The following is a 22,906-nucleotide window of genomic DNA, read 5'->3' as shown; positions in this document are numbered from 1 at the left end:
AGTAGATTCATACATCGGGTAGAAGAATGGGCCGGAGGAAATACCTTTCCATGTTTTCTTTTTTTTTTTTTTCTTTTTTTCTGTTGCTGTGTGTCGAAATTTAACACTACAGTAGTTTAAAATAAAATGTTCTGCAAGGGGAAGATTTTTCTATCTTTAATCCTTCTAGATTAGAGGAGGAGGAAACCATAATTTAAATAAAAAGCAAAGTAGCTTCCATTTTGCCTATTATACTGTTATCAGATGAGAGGAAAAGCAGGGTTTTTTTGTTTGTTTTTTTTTTTAATGAGAGAGTTTGACATGCATCAAAATGTTGCTTTTTACCAAAAAGGAAATTCAGAGACCAGTAGATGGCATAATGGTTTTATCACTGGACTCACATAGCCAACTGCAGTTCGACTCCCAAACCTGGCAGCTTGAAACTCACACTGGATGTGTGTGCAATGCATGCACAAAATCCCAAGAGGAGAATGCAGGAGAAGGGACTACAGTGTGGCCATCCCCCCTAGGGGATGATCTCTTGCTTTCTTTCTCTCTGTCTGTCTCTTGTCTCTCTGGCAAACACACGTATCCTATAGCAAAAATCTCTCTAAACAGCAAAACCGAAAAAGTAAATTTGATAGTGGGGCAAACTTGGAACAACCCTCAGGTATTGAAAATGAAATAATGTATAAAACCTACTTGTGAAATTTGGAAGCTGTTATGGTGATCCGTAGTAAGAGTTTAGGTGTGGAGGGAGTCTCATTGGTAAGATGTTAGGAGTACTTTTTTCATACATGGCCCATGAGCTGGTAGAACAAAACAATTTTGCCAATAACCATCATATTTATTATATTTTCTTATATTAGATATCAATAAATATTGGCTAGTAGCCAACCAACAACCAAAATACTCCATTTTCACAGTGGCCAAAAGGAAATATAATAAGGTTTTGATGTTTTCTAGATGTTGCTGTTTAACAACCAGAACAAATACTATGTAGTGTTGTTTGATTAAAAAACTTCAGAAACAGTAATTTCAGGACAACAGAGAAAAATGCATCCATTCAGGAAAAGTTACTTTGTTGTTGCTGTTGGAAATAGAATTATTTCTTCCTTTTGGGGGACAAAGCCCAAATCATTGAGTGTTTGAGGTCTGTTTGTGAATTTTAGGCAACCCTCACCTCACCTGATGTTTGACCCGTGACTATCCATTCTCTAGCTCAGCTCAAATTTGAGACCGCGAGTGGCAGATTTCTGTTGTCTCTGTCATCACTGTCCCCTGGCCCTGTTATGGTTGGGAATATTCTTCATCCAGCTTGAAGGAATCAGCCAGCTCCGATGCTCTTCTTCAAAGGTCCTGTTTCCCTCTTTCCTTCCAACCAGGTCCCAGAGTCCAGTTCTTGTTCCCTCTGCTTTGGAACCATCTTCACTCGCCTGGTATTTCAGAATTGCCTGAAAGTGTCTCAATTTCTTGCTGAACCCAGAATTTTCCATTGTAGACATGCGCCTAGCCCAGTAGCTAGCACAGCCCTGGATCCTCACGGGCTGAGTTTAGTTCTCTTCACAGTATTCCACCACTTCTCCACGACTCTTTTCCTGACTTTCTTGTCATTTTTTTTCCACATTCATCCTTCACTTTAGTGAGTCTTCTGTGATCAAAGGAAAATAGGCTTGTTAAGTGAACATTATAAGGTGTTTTCAAGTTACAATGCAAACGGTATGAAACAGTTTTGAAGAAAAAATCAAAATACCTAGATCTAGATCTCCAGGACAGTAGTTAAGGTCCATGTGTTTTTCATAAGTAATCTGTTAAACAGGGGAGAAAAATTGAAGTCTAAAAAACAAAACTGCTGAATTCTTTTGAAATCATTTGTTTGTTTTAATTTTTTAATACAAAATCACTTTTAGAACAAACATTCCTGAAATATTACTAGAATACATTAAAAAAACTCTTATTTTGTCTAAATTAAGGCCATGATACCAAGATCAGAAATTCCTAACTAAAAGAGCAGAAAAATAAACTCAGAGTTTACTCTTACAGGTGGAGGAAAGGTGGAGAATTATGGTAAAGTTGGAAGTCTGTGTGACTGAGGAATGAGTGAGCCTAAGATTCTTCTACAGATATGAAGGAAGGGTGGTTTGGGAAAGTCAGTCATAATGGTTTTTGCTCAACAGTAACGGAGGTAGCAGTCATGCAGTGGATGAGCCTAACAGGCTTCTTGTGAGCAGCAGGCAACGCTAGGATTGGGATGGGTATGACAGACCCTGGACAGCACTGTTACCTGCAGCTCCTTGGCACAATTCAGCCAAAGGCAGGTGCACTCTACCAGAACAGCACCCCTTCCTCCAGGTGGGATTTCAGGTCCCCTTGTAGTCAGGTTGGCACTACCTTCTGAGCAAGACATCATGCTGAGTTTTTCTTATCACTGGTAAACTGGGTAAATGCTCCAGGTGAGTCCTCATAGGAAGCAAAGGCATCATGTTGAGTCTTTGGCAGTCATGATGTTTGATTAGAGCAGGAACAAGCCTTCTACCTGAGATAGGGGACTACGGAGGATCAACGTGCTGGGAAGAGGTGAGGAAGGTGGATCTGGGGCTCACCACAGGTGAAAAATTACATTTATTGTGATGTATAAAAAGCAACATGTGTGCATACCAATATATGTGCAATATATGTGTGCACCACACACCCACCCACACGAGAATGAGAAAGGAGAGTAAAACAACCCCCTGTCCGCAACCTACGACTTACGGACAAGAATGTCACCAGTACCAGAGGAGGCTTTATGCATTTTTTCCTCTGCCATGCCCTCCTCCCTCAAAGGAAATACCTTTTTGAATTTTGTGTTGGTCATTTCCTTGCTTTTCTGTGCAAGTTTTTTCCCTAAGCAATCTATTAAGTTCTGCTTACCTTGACTGGGGGCGGGGGGAGGCTACATATAAGTAGTATTCTTGTACCATTTACTTGTTCAATCAACATTTGTTTTCAACATTCATCCCTATTGATACTTGAAGCCTCATGTATGAAGTTTGTTTATCCTCTTTGTTATCTGGCCTTCTGCTAAATTACTATGCTGTAGTTTATTTAATCCCCCTCCTCTCAGTGTACATTTGGGCTATTTTCAGGGTTGTTTTTCTGCTTTAAACAGTGCTGATGTGAACATTCTTGAATGTGAGTCCTGCTGTAGTTTCTCTAGGAAAGGTGCCTCAGGCGCAAATTTCTGGGTCCTAGGGTCTGTGCATCTTTCAGCTTTACTGGATAATATCAAATAGTTTTCCAAAGTAGTTGTATCACACTTGACAGTCCCATGAGGAAATAATAACTTTTCAGATTTTTTCCCAGAGATTTTTGCTATAGAGTACGTGCACTCACTAGAAAAAGGGAGAGACAAAGAGACAGAAATCAGGAAATCACACACCACACACACACACACACACACACACACACACACATCCCCGAGGGAGGATGGCCTTACAGCAGTCCTTTCTTCTACATTCTCCTCTCGGGACGTAGGTCACGCATGCACACTTGCCTGCCATGAGGTTCAAGCAACCAGATCTAGGACTCAAACCATGGTCAGCCACGTGGGAATCTAGCACCACAACCACTATACCACCTGCTGCCCTGGAAATACTAACCATTATTTTTTAATAATTAGTTAATTTATTTTAATTTGACCAGAGAGGGACAGAGTGAGAGGGAGAGAAAGAGGGAAAGGGAAAAAGCAAGCCACCAGGTCCAGGACTCGAACCACAGTTGGTCATGTGAGAGTCCAGCACACTTAACCACCATGCCACCTACCAGCCCCACTAACTGTTAAGAGAAAGGGAGGTCTGAATGGAAGATGAGATGCAGGGCTAGCTAACCATTGGAGAGGAAAAGGATGTCATTAGGGTCTGATGAAGTACAACTCCTCATCAAAGTATGGAGCAGAGAGAGTTGGAAAACGAAGAGAAAGGTGAGGATTTTAAGTGGTCATGGTGGAAAACATGAAAGGTTATCACGGATTGTCCTTAGGAAGCAGATTCCACTTCCCAAGGAATAGAAATACCCAGTCCTCTCCATTTCCAGTCAATCTTCCGTGACCAGCAATACTCTTTAGTACTGTATCTGGGGAGCAGATGGCACCAGGCACTTAAGTGTGCTGTTTCCACATCAGACCCATGGTGGCATAGCTTCTAATAAAGCTTTCAAGACCAATATCCACAAAGAGGCGCACAAATATTTTGGAGATTTCTTTCCTTTGAACACAAAAGATTTTTCTGACAGCCATGCTTTGTATCTCAGAAACTCCGTAAACTTACACGGGGTTTAATGTTGCTGTCTCTTTTACTTCACAGGCTTATTCGATGAGAACTCAGAGCTGCTCTGTGGTCGCTCACTCACTTGACCTGAGAAAAGTGGGTCTGTGCATTTTGAGTAGCAAATGAGCTGCGAAGTATGACACAGTCCTTGGTGAGCATACTGGTTTCGTCTGTAAGTTCTGACCATTCTGATGCATAAAGCTGAAGAGACTCGTTTTCTATTCAAAGAATTCCCATTTTTTTTTTTTTTCAAATCCTGATTTTAGTGGATAACTCCTTTTGTTGGCTTTCCTATGAAACTGAAAGTAGAACATTAAACCAAAGCACGTGTTCTCTGGAGTCTCAGAAGTGCAGCTTTTTTTAACTTGTTATTTTTGGGTCACCCTTCATTAATAGCACTCATCAGATTTATTTGATTCCAAGCCAGAAGGATCAGTGATGGTAGCATTTTCAAAATATTTTTAATCACAGTTTTTCATCTGTTGACTCGTGTTGTCCATTTGAAACTTTTGATGATGACAGTACATATTTGAGAAGGCAGCCTGGTGTACTAGAAACAACATTTGTACTTAGCCAAAATAAAAATTGAAAATAATCTCAGTGTTCCACAAGTGAGTTTTCATTATGTAAACTATGACAACATCTACTCAAAAGAATACTGTATGTTAGTTTAAATGATGATTATCTGGATTCTAAATAAGTTGGGTAACTATTTAGCTTGTTTGTTTAAAAAAAAAAGTTAGATCCCCAGGCTGACTCTGAGGCCTAGTGGTTAAGGCAGCCAGATGCCATATGATTGGCTAAACGATTTGAGTCCTGACTCAGTGCTTAAGAAACATGGCTGGTGCATGTGCATGTGTACCCAAAATCCTCAAAAGAGTGAGAAATGGAGGAGAAGGGAATGTGGTTCAAATCTTCCCTATGAGGAGCGCTTTCTCCTCTCCCTCTCTCTCTCTCTCATTGTCTCTCTCTCTAGCAAGTGCATGTACCCTCTAGTCAAAAAAAAACAAAACAAAAAATTAGATACCTAATCATATGTGGAATATGACCTCAGAGCACAATGCCTATGTGAAAAAGGCTACACAGGCTACACCAAAGTGCTCACAGTTGTATTTGGGATATGAGATTATGGGGATTTTCTTCTCTATGTTTGTTAATGTGGCTATATTACTTTATAATAAAATTAGTTTTAAAAAAAAGGATTTACGAGAGATTTATGTAGATTCAAATTGCAACTCTACCATGAACCAGCTGTTGGACCCTGGGCAAGTTCCCTTCACTGTGGATTTGGCTTTCTCTGGAGCTCAAAGATGCTGTGTCTATCCCCACATGGTCGCTGCCATTTAAACTCGGAGATTCTAGATCCTTGCCTGTGCGGTGGCCAGTATGGTGGTTCCTTCCCTTCTCAGCTTCCCCTTCTCTGTTGACACTAGCTTCACCCAACAGACGCCCAACAGCCATGAGTTTTACCCTTTATTGTGTTTCTGTTTTCTCTGGTTGTAGCGTAGCTCTGATGTGAGTAACCACTTATGACACTGGAACTTCTGTTTTAGCAGTAACAACTGGGAGTTATTTTAGAGAAGTGATTGATGAGCAAGACTGCTTGGCTTTATTTGACAAGAAGGGAAATTTGGAGAGCTGGACTTCCTAAAAGTTTTAGAATTTCAGCTGTCCAAATACCTGTATCAGGTTAACAGAAATAGGCTCGTTAATTTGAGGACATCCTTGTTAATGTCCCTTGTCTGGTGGAGAGGAAACATGTTATATGTTTGCTAAGTGGGCTGATGATTTTCTTAGCTCTGCCAAGTTCTAAAAGAAAGGTACAAATCATGTGTACAAGAAGAATTTCACCAAGATTCCCAGGGACTGTGAATGAGCTCTCAGATGTTAGACTCTAGGATGAACCCTAAGAGGTTCAGGACTGTGGTGGTATGAGATTAGCCTATTTAGCAGTTGGTGTAAAGAAGACCGGAGCTGTTCAATGAGACCCTCAGTGTCTAACTTGTTTTAGGGTAAATTTACTCAGAGTACAGGCAGAGGGAAATTCATTTCTTAATATTTCTTAACTCAGGCAGCAGGTTGGCCACATGCACTAAGTAAGCTCACCCTGGGTTTAGGAAACACCCTTAGCAAACGCTCCAAAAAATGTGGGCTCAGGTTATCCCACTGCCTTGGACTAGGCTGTGGTTTCAGACATCTCTAAGTCAGAGACCTGCCTAGCTCAAAAGGCCAAAGAGTCAGTGATTCCTTTGGGAATAACTTTTTTAGAATGTCAATATCTTGAGAGGTACAAGTAATTAAACCAGAAGAAATCAAGCATACATTCTTGTTCCTTAAAGATTGAGCCTCTGAATCAGGCTTCTTGTCTTCTGCCAAAGACATGGCCCAATCCTCCTGGCCCTAAAGAGGCCCATACTGACCTGCAGCAAAGCAGGATGCAGTAGTAGAAACTTCCGTTGGTGTTACAGTGGACTGTTTCAGAAAGAGAACAAGAAAAAGAGATAAAGGACAGGGTGCTAGCCAGTGGTGTGGTGGTTAAAGCAGCTGAATCCTACATGGCTGACTAAGTCCCAGATCCTGTGGCTTGAGAAACACCCCTAGCTGTATGTGTGTGTGTGTGTGTGTGTGTGTGTGTGTGTGTGTGTGCATGCATGCCCAGCATCCCAAGAGGAAGATGAAGGAGAAGGGATTGTAGTGTGGCCATCCCCCCTGAGGGGTACTTTCTCACTTTCCTACTTTCTCTCTCTCTCTCCCCGTCTCCCTCTCTCTTTCTCTGTGCGTGTGTGTTTCTCCTTGGCAGGTGTACGCATCATATAGCAAATTAGACAGTTACATAGGCAAATCCTAAGGAATATATAAAATAGCTACCAGAAAGGACTAATAAATAAATGAACTTAGTAAAGTCACAGGATACAAAATGAACAGACAAAAATCAATGGAATTTCTGCATCTTAGCAGCTAATAGCTGGAAAATCAAATTAAAGAAAGAATTCTATGTATAATAGCCAGAGAAGAGTGTAAACTATCTAGGAATAAATTTAACACAAACCAGTCAATTGAGGCTATCTCTGTAAACACTTGAATGTAATAGGTTTTCACAGTCCCAGGCAACTTCCTAGGGTATAGACTTTGTTTTTATATTTGTTGTCTTTATTCCAAAAAAAAAAGTTGTCAGGTTGTGTAACTGCTGTTTACCACCATCAAGACATGGATTGATTGCAATGTCAATTTGTGCAGTGCACCTGGACTCCTAGCTACTCAAGCAGCGGAGGCAGGAGAATCACAGGTTCAAGGCCAGGCTGGCCAATGTAGCAAGACCTTCTCTCTAAAAAACGCAACAAAAAATAGTCAATATCAATTTACATTCAGCATGCAGAATTCTTAGGACCGTTTCGTAATTTACCTCATGCCAAACAGTTCTTCATACTTTTAGTGTAGGGTGTAGTGCTGAGAGATATCTGGGACCAGATTAAATCTGCAGGTTGAAGTGTGCACTCAGAAAGTTGTGTGTTTTTTTTGTTTTGTTTTGTTTTTAATTCTTTGTTCCTACTTCTCTCTAGGGTGTGATGAGGCATTTAATCCATCAGACACTAAGAAGATCTAAGTAATGAATTTTTACATGCTCCAATCATTTTAATGTAATCGTCCTTCTTTTAAAAGGCTTCATTAAGTCTATTGTTAGGATTGTAAAACTACCTAAGAGTGACAAGAGGGCTTTTCCCATTTTCAGAATTCAGATAGTTTTGTTCATTGCTCTGCTTTAGGTGAACAGTAATTAAAAGGGTTGGGAGAACGTGCAATATTTATTTATAGTAACACAGGCATGTCATGTATTTATAGTCCTACTGCACGGTCTACTTGATAACATCCTTTTGGATGGAGGGAAGGTCACGACTGTTAACAGCAGCTCCAATAACTATGTTTCACAGGGTCTGTGGATCTAGCTGTGCATATTAACAGATCCAGGTACTCTTATGTTAAATAAGTACCATACATACATTTTTAGCAAAAGGCTCACATTTACAAGGTTTTGTTTTGGTTTTTATTTATTTTACTTTATTCATTTATTATTATTCTTCATTTTGACCAGAGAGAGAGAGAGAAAGCAAGCCGCCAGTTTTGGGACTTGAACTGTGGTCAGCCATGTGGGAGTCTAGTGCCTTAACCACCATGCCACCTCCCGGTCCCACATTTACAAGGTTTTAAATATGCTTTTACCATTTGAAATTTAATATATTTAAGTTGTGTATTTGCCAATGTCAATAGTCTTTGGAGTATTATGCCAAATTTTATTCTGTTTTATTTATTTCATCTATGAGAGAGAGAGAGACAAAGAGAGACAGAAGCGCCCCCAACAGGATCTTTATGCCACAATCTACCCCACCCCTATCCTCAGCCAACCCAGATCACAGGAACCCACGTGACAAACCTGGAACCTTTCCCATGGGAGTCAAGTTGCATTAAGGCTAGGCCACCATCTGGCCCCTATACCAAATGTTATCCTTTAATTCTGACAGGAAGATTCAGGAGAATATTCCATGGTTCTTATATTTGGTAATAAATGCAATTTTAGTACCTTATTCTTAATGTGCCATAGCCCAGCACAGTTGTCAAGCAGATAGGAGAAAAACTTTCCATCAGATGTTAGTGAATCACTGTTTGGGGAGATTGATTGATTTATTTATTTTTTGGAGAGGTTTTTGCTACAGAGTGCGGGCGCTCGCTAGAGAGACAGAGAGACATAAAGCGAGAAATCATCCCCCAGGTGGTATGGCCATGCCACAATCCCTTCTCCTCCGTTCTCCTCTCGGGATCTTGGGCATGCACGCACACGCGCCCAGTGTGAGTTTAAGCCACTAGGTCCGGGACTCGAACCACGGTCAACTACATGGGAGTCCAGCGACATAGCCATTATGCTAACTGCTAGTCTCTGTTTGGGGAGCTTTTAAGGAGAGAGTAAACGCTAGTGGTTTTCTACCCAGAAACGTGAATGCAGAGAGAAAGAGAGAATACTACTTCAGGAGGTCTCTGAACTCCCCAAATGCCCATTCAAGAACCCAAAGATATGAATTCTTTACCTAAATGCAAATTGTACATATAGCCCCTTCTATTTTTCTTCTGTGCCCCTCTTCCCATGCTCAGGTCTACACGTCCTCATTTTTTTTTTTAATTTGTACCTTTTTTCCACAGGATGTTTTTACTCGATAACTTTATTACTAATTTGGTCTAAATATGACAGTAATAGGGATCGTTTTTCCATTACCACTGATTTCCAGTGCATCTCATTATCTCCTCAGTCATAAGTAGTCATCAACTTTCTCTACCCATCTCCTCAAACTTTATACTTCCCTTAGAACAAGCCTGCGTTCTTAACTCCATGCATCTAACAGGTCAGTAACTTCTCGGTGGAGCCCCTACTCTCATCCCTTCTGTTGTCTGTCAGCACCACCTTAGTGCAAGGACATCTGTAAAGGGCATCTGTCCTTTAAACTGTCCCCATCTCTTCACGCCTGGACTTCCTCCCCTGGAACCACCCTGACACACATTTCTTGCTCCGAGTCCTTCCTGTGTGTGAGCTGCCTCACCTGGACACACTTTCACCTTGCTCCTGCCTCCTTGGCCACCGTCAGTGGCTTTCTGTCACTGTACACAGCAAAGTCTGAATCTCCAGTTCCTTCTTCACCAGGCTGCTGGGGACTGTCTCACCTCCTCCCGTTTTCCCATGCTCTTTGAATGTCCCTTTCGAGCCACTGTTTTTTGTTTTTAAGTTTATGTATTTTTTTTTTTCCCTGTGTAAGAGATAAAGACAGACAGACCAACAGATCACACCTCCACCAGGGTCTTGACACTGCAGTTCACTCTTGGCTTCAGCCAGCCCGACATCTCACTGCATTGCTGACACCCTGCCCTGCCGGCAGGGTGTTTTGGAGGGATTGTCAGTCTGCCGACATGCAGCGACCAGGCAGCTCCCATGTTCTGTGTGTACAGTCAGAACTCTGCAGGAAAATGGGTTCCCAGGACTGGGCAGCCTGTTTCTGTGGAACCCGAATTTCTGTTCATTGAACAACTTTTCTATACCATCTGCTTGGTTCCATTGAGTCAGTAGTTCATGGGAGATACTTTGGAAACACCTTTTTTGTAAAGTGTGTGGGTGAAGGACCGGGAGAATACTGCAAAGGGAGTGAGTCACTGACACCCCCATGTGAGCAGTCCCGTCTTCTGAGGCTGGCTGGCTTGGAAGCAGTACTCAACTGGGAGCACAGAGTTGGTGATCTGCTCTTCTCTGCATCCGAGCACTGAGCCAGGTGCAGAGTAGACCCTCGGTGTCTGATGAAGGCCTCCCACAGCTATTCCAGCCTGTGCGTTTCAGTGTTTCATGGACTCATGTACCATTGAGATGACCTCCTCCAACTACTTCATTTGACAGCTGGGCAAGCTGTGAGTCAGGGTGGCTGAATGACCTACCCACGACCCGTCAGCGATGCAATTAGCTTCTCTTGAGTCTTCTGACTCCCAGTCCATCTTCCTCTTTTCCACACTGTATTCTACGGTTCTTCTTCTTCTTCTTTTTTTTTTTTTTTTTTGGAGAGGCTTTTGCTGTAGGATATTTGCATACGCTTACCGGAAAGAGAGACAGAGAGTCAGAAAGCGAGAAATCCACCCGGGGGGGATGGCCACACCACAATCCCTTCTCCTCCGTTCTCCTCTCAGAATCTTGGGCATGCATGCACATGCATCCAGCGTGAGTTTAAGCCACCAAGTCCAGGACTCAAACTGTGGTCAACTACATGGGAGTCCAGTGACATAGCCATTACGCCAACTACGGGTCCCCCATAGTCTATGGTTCTTCTTTTCCCTTCACTTTTATTTCTGTGCCTGCTGGTGCCTTTTTGGTGCCTGATAGATAACCTGAGTTCCTGACATGAGACTTGCCTCTCTGCCTTGCTTTTCTGCTACACCTTCCTAAGCTTTAGTACTGTCTGATTATCTCACCTTCTGGATAGCTCTTGGTACTTTTCAGGTTCTTTCATATGAATTTTCTAATTAGGTTTCCCACCAACCAGTGAGATAGGCGGAACAGGTTTTATTCTCATTTAACAGGGCCAGGAAGAGGTAATACTTGTGTAAGGCCACATGGCTAGTAAGTGACATATTTCCCCCTGATCAGAGGATGATGATGAGTCAAAACTGTTTTGTAAATCTGGCTTCAGGCTCTGGAATTGTGCCTTCCTTTATAAAAAAGTTTAAAAAAATAGGATTTCATACTTTCTAACAGTTTTCTTTTTATTAGCTCTTTTTTCAAAGTGTTTTCTGAAGCATACTGGTCCCGCGGGGTGTTCTGTAAAACATAGATCGTGTGTCCAGATAAGCTGGGAAAAGCTCCTTGTGCACTCCCCGTGCACGTCAGCACTTAAAGGCCCTGAGAAGTCTTACTGCAAAAACTGCTTAATTTTGGTAGAATATATGTGACATAAAATTCAGCACCTGAATCATTTTTAAGCATTCTGTAGTGTTATGTTATTATGTTATATATTCACAGCACTGTGCAACCAATTCCACCACTCTTTTCATCTTGCAGAACTGAAACTCTATACCCTTTAACAACTTCCCCTTCCTCCCTCCTCATAGCCCCTGGCAACCACTATCTGCTATACTTCCTGTCTGTACAAAGTTGGCTTCTCTAGGTTCCTCACACAAGTGGTTCATGCACTATTTGTCTTCCTGCGACTGGCTTATTTCCCTTAGCATAGTGACCTCCAGGTTAATCCATGCTGTAGCATGTGTCAGAATTTCTTTCCTTTTCAAGGCTGAATAATATTCCACTCTATGTTCAAACTGTATTTGTTTATTCATCCTTCCATGGGCACTTGAGCTGCTTCCATCTTTTGCCTGTTGTGAATAGTGTGTCTGTGAACAAGAGTGTGCAGATATCTCTTGGAGTCCCTGTTCCCAATTCACTGGGTTTATACACAGATGTAGATTTCTTAGATCCTGTGGTAGTACCATTTTAAATTTTCTGAAGAACACTACTGCTGAGCATATTTTTATACTCTAGTTTCACAAACTTAGTGAGGTACAAAATTCATTTCCCACGTTATACCTTCGAGTATCTCACAGAGCATAGGTTTCTTGGAAAATACTTTGGGAAAGCCTGAGCTCAGAAAGAATGTGCTCTTGTTCCAAGGGGCTGAAAACCTCAGGATGCTGGCGGAGGAGTTCAGTCATGAAGCTCCCAGTCCCAGGAATTGCGGAAGAGGAAGCTCACAGGGGGATATGGCCAACTGTAACAAGAGTTCCTTGGCTCGGGGCCAACCCTGAACGCGGCGTGGGATGGAGCAGCCACTATGGTGCTGAGCCTTCGAGGCTGCACGGTTAGGCTGGCATCTTCCCTGGCCGATGGAGTAAAAGAGGGCTCACCCTCCTGCCTCTTACCGTAGGGGGTGGGGGAAAGATTTATGAAGGGAAGCTTTCAGAATCTGCTGTGTCCCCCATCTCTCCAAAGAAGAAAGAAGGCCACCTAGCCGAAATCTTCTTACAGAGCTTCTCTGCAGGGCTTGTTGCATTGACTCAATCTAATTGGCCTTTAATGTGGTTCTTAAATAATTGAGGGGTAATTGTAAACATTGTAATTGTGTGGGAAGGTAAAAATTCCAACCGAGCTGATTTGTCTTCACAGCTGGAGAGGGTATGTGGGGCAAGGGCAATAAACTGGGGAAAGAATACAATTTCTTTCTACCCCCAAAAGCTACTGTGTACCTCCCAAGCCCCTGTGGACAGCCTTTCGCTAGGACTAGCTCAGGAAGTCCCAGATGCCAATGACCTGGAAGAAGGTATTGCATGATTGAACACCCAGATACCCAGTGTCATTTCTCCATAGGCTGGCTGCCACGGTTCTGAATGGTTTACAGACACCTAAGAGATAACAAACCGTGGAGTTCACTGTAGCAACTGTAGCTTCATTAAGCTATTTTTGATGTCGATAAAGATGAGAAAGACTATGGAGAGGACATGGAGCGTCAAAGAGGCTTTAAACAAGCTAGCAATAAGGCCAAAGAACACCCAGCTTCTTTAACTAACTGATGGAGAGCAGATAATGATACCTCTTATTGTGGGGTGAGAAATTTCATAAGCTTTCTGAGATCCTTAGATGAAAGCTGCTACTGAGGCATAAACTGTTATTATGTATGAGATGCTACTATTCTGTAAATAAATAAATGTTACAGCTCATTCTCTCCAGCTCCTTCCCTTATTTTAAATGAGTTCAGATTTGGTCCCTCTCTGCCACCACCTCCCTCCAGAAGATTTCCCTAGGATTGACTTCTGTATGGAGGCACCAAGACGAAGTGGGAAGAGAGCTGATATGAGCTTGGAAAATTCAACCCCCCACCTTCCGTCTGTTTATTTCTTCCATGACTGAAAGAGACAGAGAGACAGGCACCTCTAACAGGTGATCTACTTCCAGCCTCAGCCAGCCCCAGATCGTGGGCAGGAGCGTAGCTGGCATACTCAGGAAGTATGAACCAAAACCCAGACATGAACCCAGAACCTTCCCATGGAGGTCAGCCTCACAGAACATCACATTTACCTCTGCACCACCATCCAGCCCCAGGGTTGGCAAACTGTGTTGTCTCAGACAAACAACTTTGCCTGATGGGGCTTCAATTTTCTCATCTCTGAAGATCCCTTTCTAAAGTCCTGTTCGGTTCTGTAGGTTTGTGATTTTATTGAAGATTAAACAAACAAAAAAAGAATTCAACTTGTAATCATAGATTTCATTGACTACCCAGCATAAGCTAGGCACTGCTCTAGGTACTTGAGATAAATCAGGGAACAAAGCTACTCGCGAGAGAAATGAGACAATGGCACTTAACATGAATACATTTGTAGTTGTCAGACGGACCTAAGTCCTATGCAGAACCAAAGCGTGTGGTGAGAAGAACTGGAAATGCAGGCAGGAGTGTCATTATTTTAATAGAGCAAAGAGGAACCTTTCCACTATTAGAAAATGAAGTACACCCTTGACAACATGAGTGGTAAACCTCTCCTTTGGAAATGTTTAGAAAAAAGAGATCAATCCATTTTTTAAGATTCAGGGCTATTTTTATTTGGATGATGAGAGATAAACCTTTTCTAAGGCTTTCTTTCTAAATGATTTAATGGTTTATGCATGAATAGGTCCAGAACTTGTATACTCGTGTGTGTTCATACATGTACACATGGCACCTGCATGGAGAGGGTGGAAGTACGGGCACGTCTGCTCCCCAGGAAGCAGGAGGAGCCAGAGCTGCTGGCATACCACCAAACCAACTTTTAAAGGGCCAGCTGTATGCAGTAGTAACAGCCCAGCCAGCCAGCCATGTTCCAAGGGAAGAAACCGAAACATGGAAATGCTAATGACTCACCAGAGTCAGAGTGAATCAGGATGGGTTATGGGTTCTGGAATCCAGCCCTCTGACCGTGTCACCCACCTCCCGGTGCCTCCCGACATGCCTCTTAAAACAAGACAGGCGGCTCGGTTGTTGTCACTTCCCCTTCCCTCTTGCTTGTAGACAGCTGCCAATCCCCAGTGTGCATAATTCCACAGTCCTCTATCACTGGCAGGATATCACTCTAGCCCTTATGTATCCAGACCCACGTGATCCAGTTTCAGAGTCCTATTAGAGCCAAAGAAATGCAGTCTAGCAACATAATTTCAAAACAGCACATTGTTTCCTATCCCTGATATTTCTCAGTATGACAGCGGGGATAGACACTACAACAACACGTCTTCAGGTCCTTTCTCCCTCCGGCTTTCCTCACAGTCTCCAGCGCGAGCAGACTAACTCCCCAGACTGCCTCCCCAGGGGCCTTTTGCTCATCCCCTTCTCCTGGTTCTGGACCACAAACTTTCCCCCAAACAGGCTGGGATCAAGGCCTTCCCAGGGGACCAGCAGTTAGCGCAATGTCTATGTTGCTGGGCTCCCACGTAGTCAACTGTGGTTCGAGTTCGGGACCTGGTGGCTTAAACTCACGCCGGGCGCGTGTGTGTGTGTACCCAAGATCCCGAGAGGAGAATGGAGGAGAAGGGATTGCGCGTGGCCATCCCCCTGGGGGGTGATTTCTCGCTTTCTATCTCTCTGTCTCTCTCTGTCTGTCTGGCGAGTGCACGCGCCCTATAGCGAAAACCTCTCCAAAAAAAAAATGGCCTTCCCAGAAGGGTGAGCGAAGAGGAGAATGAGGAAGACAGAGCCAGAATTCACATGCGCGGCTGAGAGGAGGAAGCCTGGGAACATGTGCTATTCATTTCCGTTCCCTCGCCCCACTGTTTACTGCTGTGCTGTGCTAGGCATTCTTCTGTATTACCTCATGTAATTTAATCCTCACAGAAATCCTATGGGTAGGTATTGATAGCGTCATTTTGCTGATGGAAACAACCAGGAGTTAGAGAAGTTTACTGACTTGCCCGGTATTGAGTGTCAGAGAGCATGCAAGGGTTTGAGCCCATTTCTGTCCCGTTATAAAAACTGGGCTCTCTCCTGTACGGTGTTGCCTTTAACAATGTAAATCTCAGAGGTTCCATGTTATTTCTGTTGCCCACTTTTAAAATTGGGTGTTAGTGTTGACACAGTTAAATCTGTTTTCAGCAAAGATCTTGAAAGCATGGCTAAATGTCCTCGCAAAGGCTTGTGGCATGTCTTGTTTGGAAACCCGTAGACCTGTCTGGGCTCCTCTGCCTGCAGTCCAGAGAGGTACCAGGAAGCCCCATAGGCCACTGTTCTGGCCTGTCAGAGGTCATGGCTTTCTGACCTAACAGTCTCTTAGCAGGCTTTTCATCCAAGAACACAAAAGGTTAGGCCTTACCATCTGAGGGAATTCCTATAATACAGAGGTGGGAGCTTGGAGGAGCTTTCAGAAATTCTGGAAATTTGAATCAGTTCCTTTTTTTTTTCCTAGGAAGTTTTGCTATAAGGTGCATGTGCTCCCTGGAGGGACAGAGAGAAACAGAAAATGAGAATTCACCCCACAGGGAGGATGGCCACGATGCAATTCCTTCTCCATTCTCCTCTTGGGATTTTAGCCATGCATGCACTTGCGCCTGGCATGAGTTTTAAGCCTCTGGGTCTGGAACTCGAACTGTGGTCAACTACATGGGTATCCGGCGACATAACCATTATACCATTTGCTGGTTCCGAATCAGTTCCTTTGTTACAAGTATAAAGTAGAGAGGCCTTTGCCAAACCTATGGGTTCACTGTGTGAATCTGTGCATTTGTGAACTTGATACAAATAAGATCCTCAGGGATAAGCGTGTAGAAGAATGTGTTTTGTGGCTACCTGGTAACACCTTGATTATAAGCTGGTGTTAATTTGGGCAGGGGTGGCGAAAGAGACAAGGTCTGAAATGGGAGAAGAGATGAGAGACAAGAAATGTGGCTGACCCAAACCTAAGCAAATACAAAGAGAAATCCAGAGTAATGAATGAGAGCATCTAATGCAAAATAGACAGGACGGAGTGAACAGGAAAGACAAGTTAGAGCAGAACTCTATATGAGCTGAAGGCAAAAGACACAGGACAGAAAAATGTACTGTAGATAAGACACACAGGAGGCCATAGGCAACAGCATCACCCACCATTAGGCTGTCGTACAGGTGCCCCTGCTCATCAAGGATAGTGTCAAAGCTTTCTCCTAAATTTCAACAGAAAGCTACACCCAATGTGCAGAGGATTTTCCCGAGTTCTCTCTCCACAAGCTTGAAATAGCATTGATTGCATCAGGTGGAAAAATCATTGGAAAGTAGCGGTACTAATCCTTACCATCATATCCAAAATGCACCTTAATAAACTATGAAGACGAGGGCGAAGTGAATCGAGTTTAAAACAGACTCTATGACAAAGGCCCACCCAGTGATGTTACCATGAATGAGTCATTTCCATATCCATTCTTCACGCTTTGCAATAGGTCTCTTACGTTTTTCCAGAGTTTGCAATGAGGATTTTTAAAAGACAGTGCACTCACAGGAGGGTATCAATGGTTGGTAGTTTTCCGTTGTAGAGATGCTCCTGCTGCTCACACTATGTTCCCAGTAAGAAGAGAGAATTTTGAATGTTCTCACCACAAATAAATGATAGGTGTTTAAGGTGATGGACATGCTAATTACCCATTTGATCATTACGCAGCATGTACATGTTTCAAAACATCAGATCATACCCCCATAAATATATATACAATTATTACGTGCCAGTAAAAAATTAAACAAAACTCCCTAGAAGTTGTTTGCCTTCTGAAGGTTCTATATCCACAGCTAGTGGCTTTCAGTTTCTGAGGCATAGTGATATGATGAACCGATTAAAAATAGCATTCTAATGAAATTGTTGGGTGTGTTGCAATAGAAGTCAGCTATAAATGGGAGGTTCTTTCCTGAGGAAATCTGATAAACTGAAAGTCAACTCGAGTGTTTATATATTTTCTGTGAGAATTTTTTGTCCTTCCTCATGTTTTCCTTTTTAAAATTCCCGTTTAATTTGTGCTTCCCACCCAGATGCATATTTTAGCTCTTATACCAGTTAGTTTGAGGCCCATGACGTTAGCATAGCACGGTTTAGAGTAAGTGTTTGCCAGCAGAGCACAGGAGTGTGTAGCATCTTAAAGAAAAGCAAGCCCTTTTTAATGCAGATATTGGATATATTAAAAGTAAAGAACATAGTCTTTATCCATTAGATCTTAAGCCTTCACCTAGCAGCATGTAAAAAGCTCTCATTGTGGGGGAAATGTATAAAAAGTTCATTTCACATTTTCTCCTCAATGCCAAATCTTATAAAGAGTCTAAGCAGTAGAGGCGGCTCATAGACACATTTTGCCTACGCCTGTGTGTGTGTTTGTGTGTTGTTTTATTACTATTATTATTTTTAAATTTGACCAGAGAAAGAGATAGGGAAAGTGAGAAAGCAAGCCACCAGGTCTGGGACTTGAATTAGTGTTGACACAGTTAAATCTGTTTTCAGCAAAGATCTTGAAAGCATGGCTAAATGTCCTCGCAAAGGCTTGTGGCATGTCTTGTTTGGAAACCCGTAGACCTGTCTGGGCTCCTCTGCCTTCAGTCCAGAGAGGTACCAGGAAGCCCCATAGGCCACTGTTCTGGCCTGTCAGAGGTCATGGCTTTCTGACCTAACAGTCTCTTAGCAGGCTTTTCATCCAAGAACACAAAAGGTTAGGCCTTACCATCTGAGGGAATTCCTATAATACAGAGGTGGGAGCTTGGAGGAGCTTTCAGAAATTCTGGAAATTTGAATCAGTTCCTTTTTTTTTTCCTAGGAAGTTTTGCTATAAGGTGCATGTGCTCCCTGGAGGGACAGAGAGAAACAGAAAATGAGAATTCACCCCACAGGGAGGATGGCCACGATGCAATTCCTTCTCCATTCTCCTCTTGGGATTTTAGCCATGCATGCACTTGCGCCTGGCATGAGTTTTAAGCCTCTGGGTCTGGAACTCGAACTGTGGTCAACTACATGGGTATCCGGCGACATAACCATTATACCATTTGCTGGTTCCGAATCAGTTCCTTTGTTACAAGTATAAAGTAGAGAGGCCTTTGCCAAACCTATGGGTTCACTGTGTGAATCTGTGCATTTGTGAACTTGATACAAATAAGATCCTCAGGGATAAGCGTGTAGAAGAATGTGTTTTGTGGCTACCTGGTAACACCTTGATTATAAGCTGGTGTTAATTTGGGCAGGGGTGGCGAAAGAGACAAGGTCTGAAATGGGAGAAGAGATGAGAGACAAGAAATGTGGCTGACCCAAACCTAAGCAAATACAAAGAGAAATCCAGAGTAATGAATGAGAGCATCTAATGCAAAATAGACAGGACGGAGTGAACAGGAAAGACAAGTTAGAGCAGAACTCTATATGAGCTGAAGGCAAAAGACACAGGACAGAAAAATGTACTGTAGATAAGACACACAGGAGGCCATAGGCAACAGCATCACCCACCATTAGGCTGTCGTACAGGTGCCCCTGCTCATCAAGGATAGTGTCAAAGCTTTCTCCTAAATTTCAACAGAAAGCTACACCCAATGTGCAGAGGATTTTCCCGAGTTCTCTCTCCACAAGCTTGAAATAGCATTGATTGCATCAGGTGGAAAAATCATTGGAAAGTAGCGGTACTAATCCTTACCATCATATCCAAAATGCACCTTAATAAACTATGAAGACGAGGGCGAAGTGAATCGAGTTTAAAACAGACTCTATGACAAAGGCCCACCCAGTGATGTTACCATGAATGAGTCATTTCCATATCCATTCTTCACGCTTTGCAATAGGTCTCTTACGTTTTTCCAGAGTTTGCAATGAGGATTTTTAAAAGACAGTGCACTCACAGGAGGGTATCAATGGTTGGTAGTTTTCCGTTGTAGAGATGCTCCTGCTGCTCACACTATGTTCCCAGTAAGAAGAGAGAATTTTGAATGTTCTCACCACAAATAAATGATAGGTGTTTAAGGTGATGGACATGCTAATTACCCATTTGATCATTACGCAGCATGTACATGTTTCAAAACATCAGATCATACCCCCATAAATATATATACAATTATTACGTGCCAGTAAAAAATTAAACAAAACTCCCTAGAAGTTGTTTGCCTTCTGAAGGTTCTATATCCACAGCTAGTGGCTTTCAGTTTCTGAGGCATAGTGATATGATGAACCGATTAAAAATAGCATTCTAATGAAATTGTTGGGTGTGTTGCAATAGAAGTCAGCTATAAATGGGAGGTTCTTTCCTGAGGAAATCTGATAAACTGAAAGTCAACTCGAGTGTTTATATATTTTCTGTGAGAATTTTTTGTCCTTCCTCATGTTTTCCTTTTTAAAATTCCCGTTTAATTTGTGCTTCCCACCCAGATGCATATTTTAGCTCTTATACCAGTTAGTTTGAGGCCCATGACGTTAGCATAGCACGGTTTAGAGTAAGTGTTTGCCAGCAGAGCACAGGAGTGTGTAGCATCTTAAAGAAAAGCAAGCCCTTTTTAATGCAGATATTGGATATATTAAAAGTAAAGAACATAGTCTTTATCCATTAGATCTTAAGCCTTCACCTAGCAGCATGTAAAAAGCTCTCATTGTGGGGGAAATGTATAAAAAGTTCATTTCACATTTTCTCCTCAATGCCAAATCTTATAAAGAGTCTAAGCAGTAGAGGCGGCTCATAGACACATTTTGCCTACGCCTGTGTGTGTGTTTGTGTGTTGTTTTATTACTATTATTATTTTTAAATTTGACCAGAGAAAGAGATAGGGAAAGTGAGAAAGCAAGCCACCAGGTCTGGGACTTGAACAGCAGTGGGCCGTGTGGGAATCCAGTGCTTTAACCACCACACCACCTACTGCCCCCCACCCAGTCCAGGGTTTCTTAAAAAATTTAGTTAGAATTTAAAATTCAAGATATTCACATTTTTTAAAAATCCAGATATATAGCTTCTCTTTAAAAATAGTGTGATCTGGCAACACTGGATCAACTTCACATCTTGGCAACCATTGCTGGGGCTGGAGCTGTGTAGTTGCCATCCCAAATGCCATAGGTGGTATCTGGCTCCTCTGTTCCATTCCTTGTGAGTCCCCACACCTGTAAGACGTCTATTTCCTCAAGTGTTAGTTGCCATTCATAATCATACTTGCTCTGTACATTTCTGTAAAATGGACAAGTATTTTTCTGTACCCACTTGGCCACATGAAAGAGACAGAGAGTGCAATATAATTTTGCTTGTTCCCAACTCACTTTTGCTCATGGATGAGACTTGTCCTGGGGTGTTCGATCTGCATCTGCTGCTCACTCCACACCACACCCTCTATCTGCCCTGCTACAGTCTTATTTGCACTGTTGCTAGCCCCCTGACAGCCATATCCCAAATTAGACATTCCTCTTGCTATGTAACAAGTCCTTTCTTAGGCCCTCAGCTCCTCTACCTCTTTGACGGCCTGCTGGTCTGGTTGATCAGCACTCAACACTGGCGTCCATGACTTCACACTCTTCTGGATCTTCTACTTTAGCTCATTCTCAGTCTGCTTTGCTGCCTCCTCCTCTGCTGTCTGCTTTATTATTGTTATTCTTTCTTTATTATTCAAGTATCACATGAACATATAGGTACTTTTTAAAATTCAGACAATAAAGAAGTATGTAAAAAAAAAAGAAAAAAATTATTTTTACACGTCAGTCTCTTTTTAATTGCTGAACAGTGCATGTACTCTCCAGAGAGAGGGAAAGCAAACTCCTGATGAGACGTGGTCACACCATAGTCCTTTTCCTTCCATTTCTCCATCTCATCAGGATTTGGGGCACACACATGTTTTTGAAGCCACCAGGGCCAGAATCCAAACCCTGGTTGGCCATGTGAGATACACTAGCCCCCGATACACTGTACTTAACCACGATGCTACAGGGCTGGCTGAAAAATCTATTTTTTATAAATCAACTTCTTCCCAACTCTCTTTTCTAGGTTTAACTATGATTAACCCCTAGATGGTTTTCTTTCCTTGGACATTTTCCTATATAATCTGGTTTGTTTATTGCTATTTAAAATAAATAGAATTACTTTATTAGGTACTGCTTTTTGACTTAGAGATGACCTTGGTCTGCATAAATTGAGCTGTACTTAATCTATTTTATGATTTCCCAGCTACTTAAGTATTGGTGTTTCTTAGCATAACATTTTGCATAATGACAGTATTTATCATGTTGTTGTTATGATTATGATCCTGTGTCTGTTTTTCTCTAAGTCTCAGCTGCTAGAGACAGTGCCTTTCCATATTTCTCTGTTTATCAAAATACCTGTCAATTCATTTTCAATGAGTGAATGAATATTGGTATTTTTGCCCATTCAGTTATTTGTATTACACATAGCATGTTAAATTGTATCATACTTTAAATTTATACTTAAATATCCTAAGCACTATAGTAAACATAGTAGTATAATTCTTCTAAATTATAGCTAATCTATTTCTTTTTATTTTTTTTAAGAGATTTTTGCTATAGGGCTCGTGTGCTCTCCAGAAAGACAGAAAGAGACAGAGAGAGACAGAAAGTGAGAAATCACCCCCCAGGGAGGATGGCCATGCCACAATCCCTTCTCCTCCATTTTCCTCTCGGGATCTTGGGCACGCATGCACACACACCTGGCATGAGTTTAAGCCACCAAGTCTGGGACTCGAACCACGGTTGGCTACATGGGAGTCCAGCGACATAGACATTATGCTAACTGCTGATCCCATAGCTAATCTATTTCTCAGACCTTTTCCTTTTTTATATTTTTAAAGAATTATTTAACTTCACTTATTTATTTATTTTAATTTGACAAGATGGAGACAGAGCGAGAGAGAGAGAGAGAGAGAAGGCAAGCTGCCAGGTCCAGGATCTGAACCGTGGATAACCACATAGAAGTCCATCACCCTGGGAACCAGCAGTTAGCATAATGGCTATGTCGCTGGACTCACACGTAGTCGACCACTGTTCGTGTCCCGGACCCGGTGGCTTAGAACTCACGCTGGGCGCGTGTGCGTGTGTGCCCAAGATCCCGAGAGGAGAATGGAGGAGAAGGGATTGCGGCGTGACCACCCCCCCTGGGCGGTGATTTCTCTCTTTCTGTCTCT

General features: G+C 42.4%; 1 protein-coding gene across 4 annotated transcripts in view; it reads left to right on the top strand.

Annotated features, from left to right (window-relative positions):
• The window catches only part of FYN (FYN proto-oncogene, Src family tyrosine kinase), a 251,644-nt gene that overhangs the window by 9,886 nt on the left and 218,852 nt on the right, over positions 1-22,906 (top strand). The window contains exon 1 of one of the 4 annotated variants that reach the window (XM_006157008.2): positions 4,334-4,437. The exons of the other annotated variants lie outside the window; for them this stretch is intronic. The gene's annotated coding sequence lies outside the window, so the exon portion shown is untranslated. Of the gene's footprint in view, positions 1-4,333; positions 4,438-22,906 lie in introns of those variants that run through there. 4 annotated transcript variants of the gene reach the window in all.

This window comes from Tupaia chinensis, unplaced genomic scaffold (assembly GCF_000334495.1).
Source record: "Tupaia chinensis unplaced genomic scaffold, TupChi_1.0 Scaffold000527_1, whole genome shotgun sequence".
Classification (NCBI taxonomy): Eukaryota; Metazoa; Chordata; class Mammalia; order Scandentia; family Tupaiidae; genus Tupaia; species Tupaia belangeri.
This window is presented reverse-complemented; position numbering and strand designations above follow the sequence as displayed.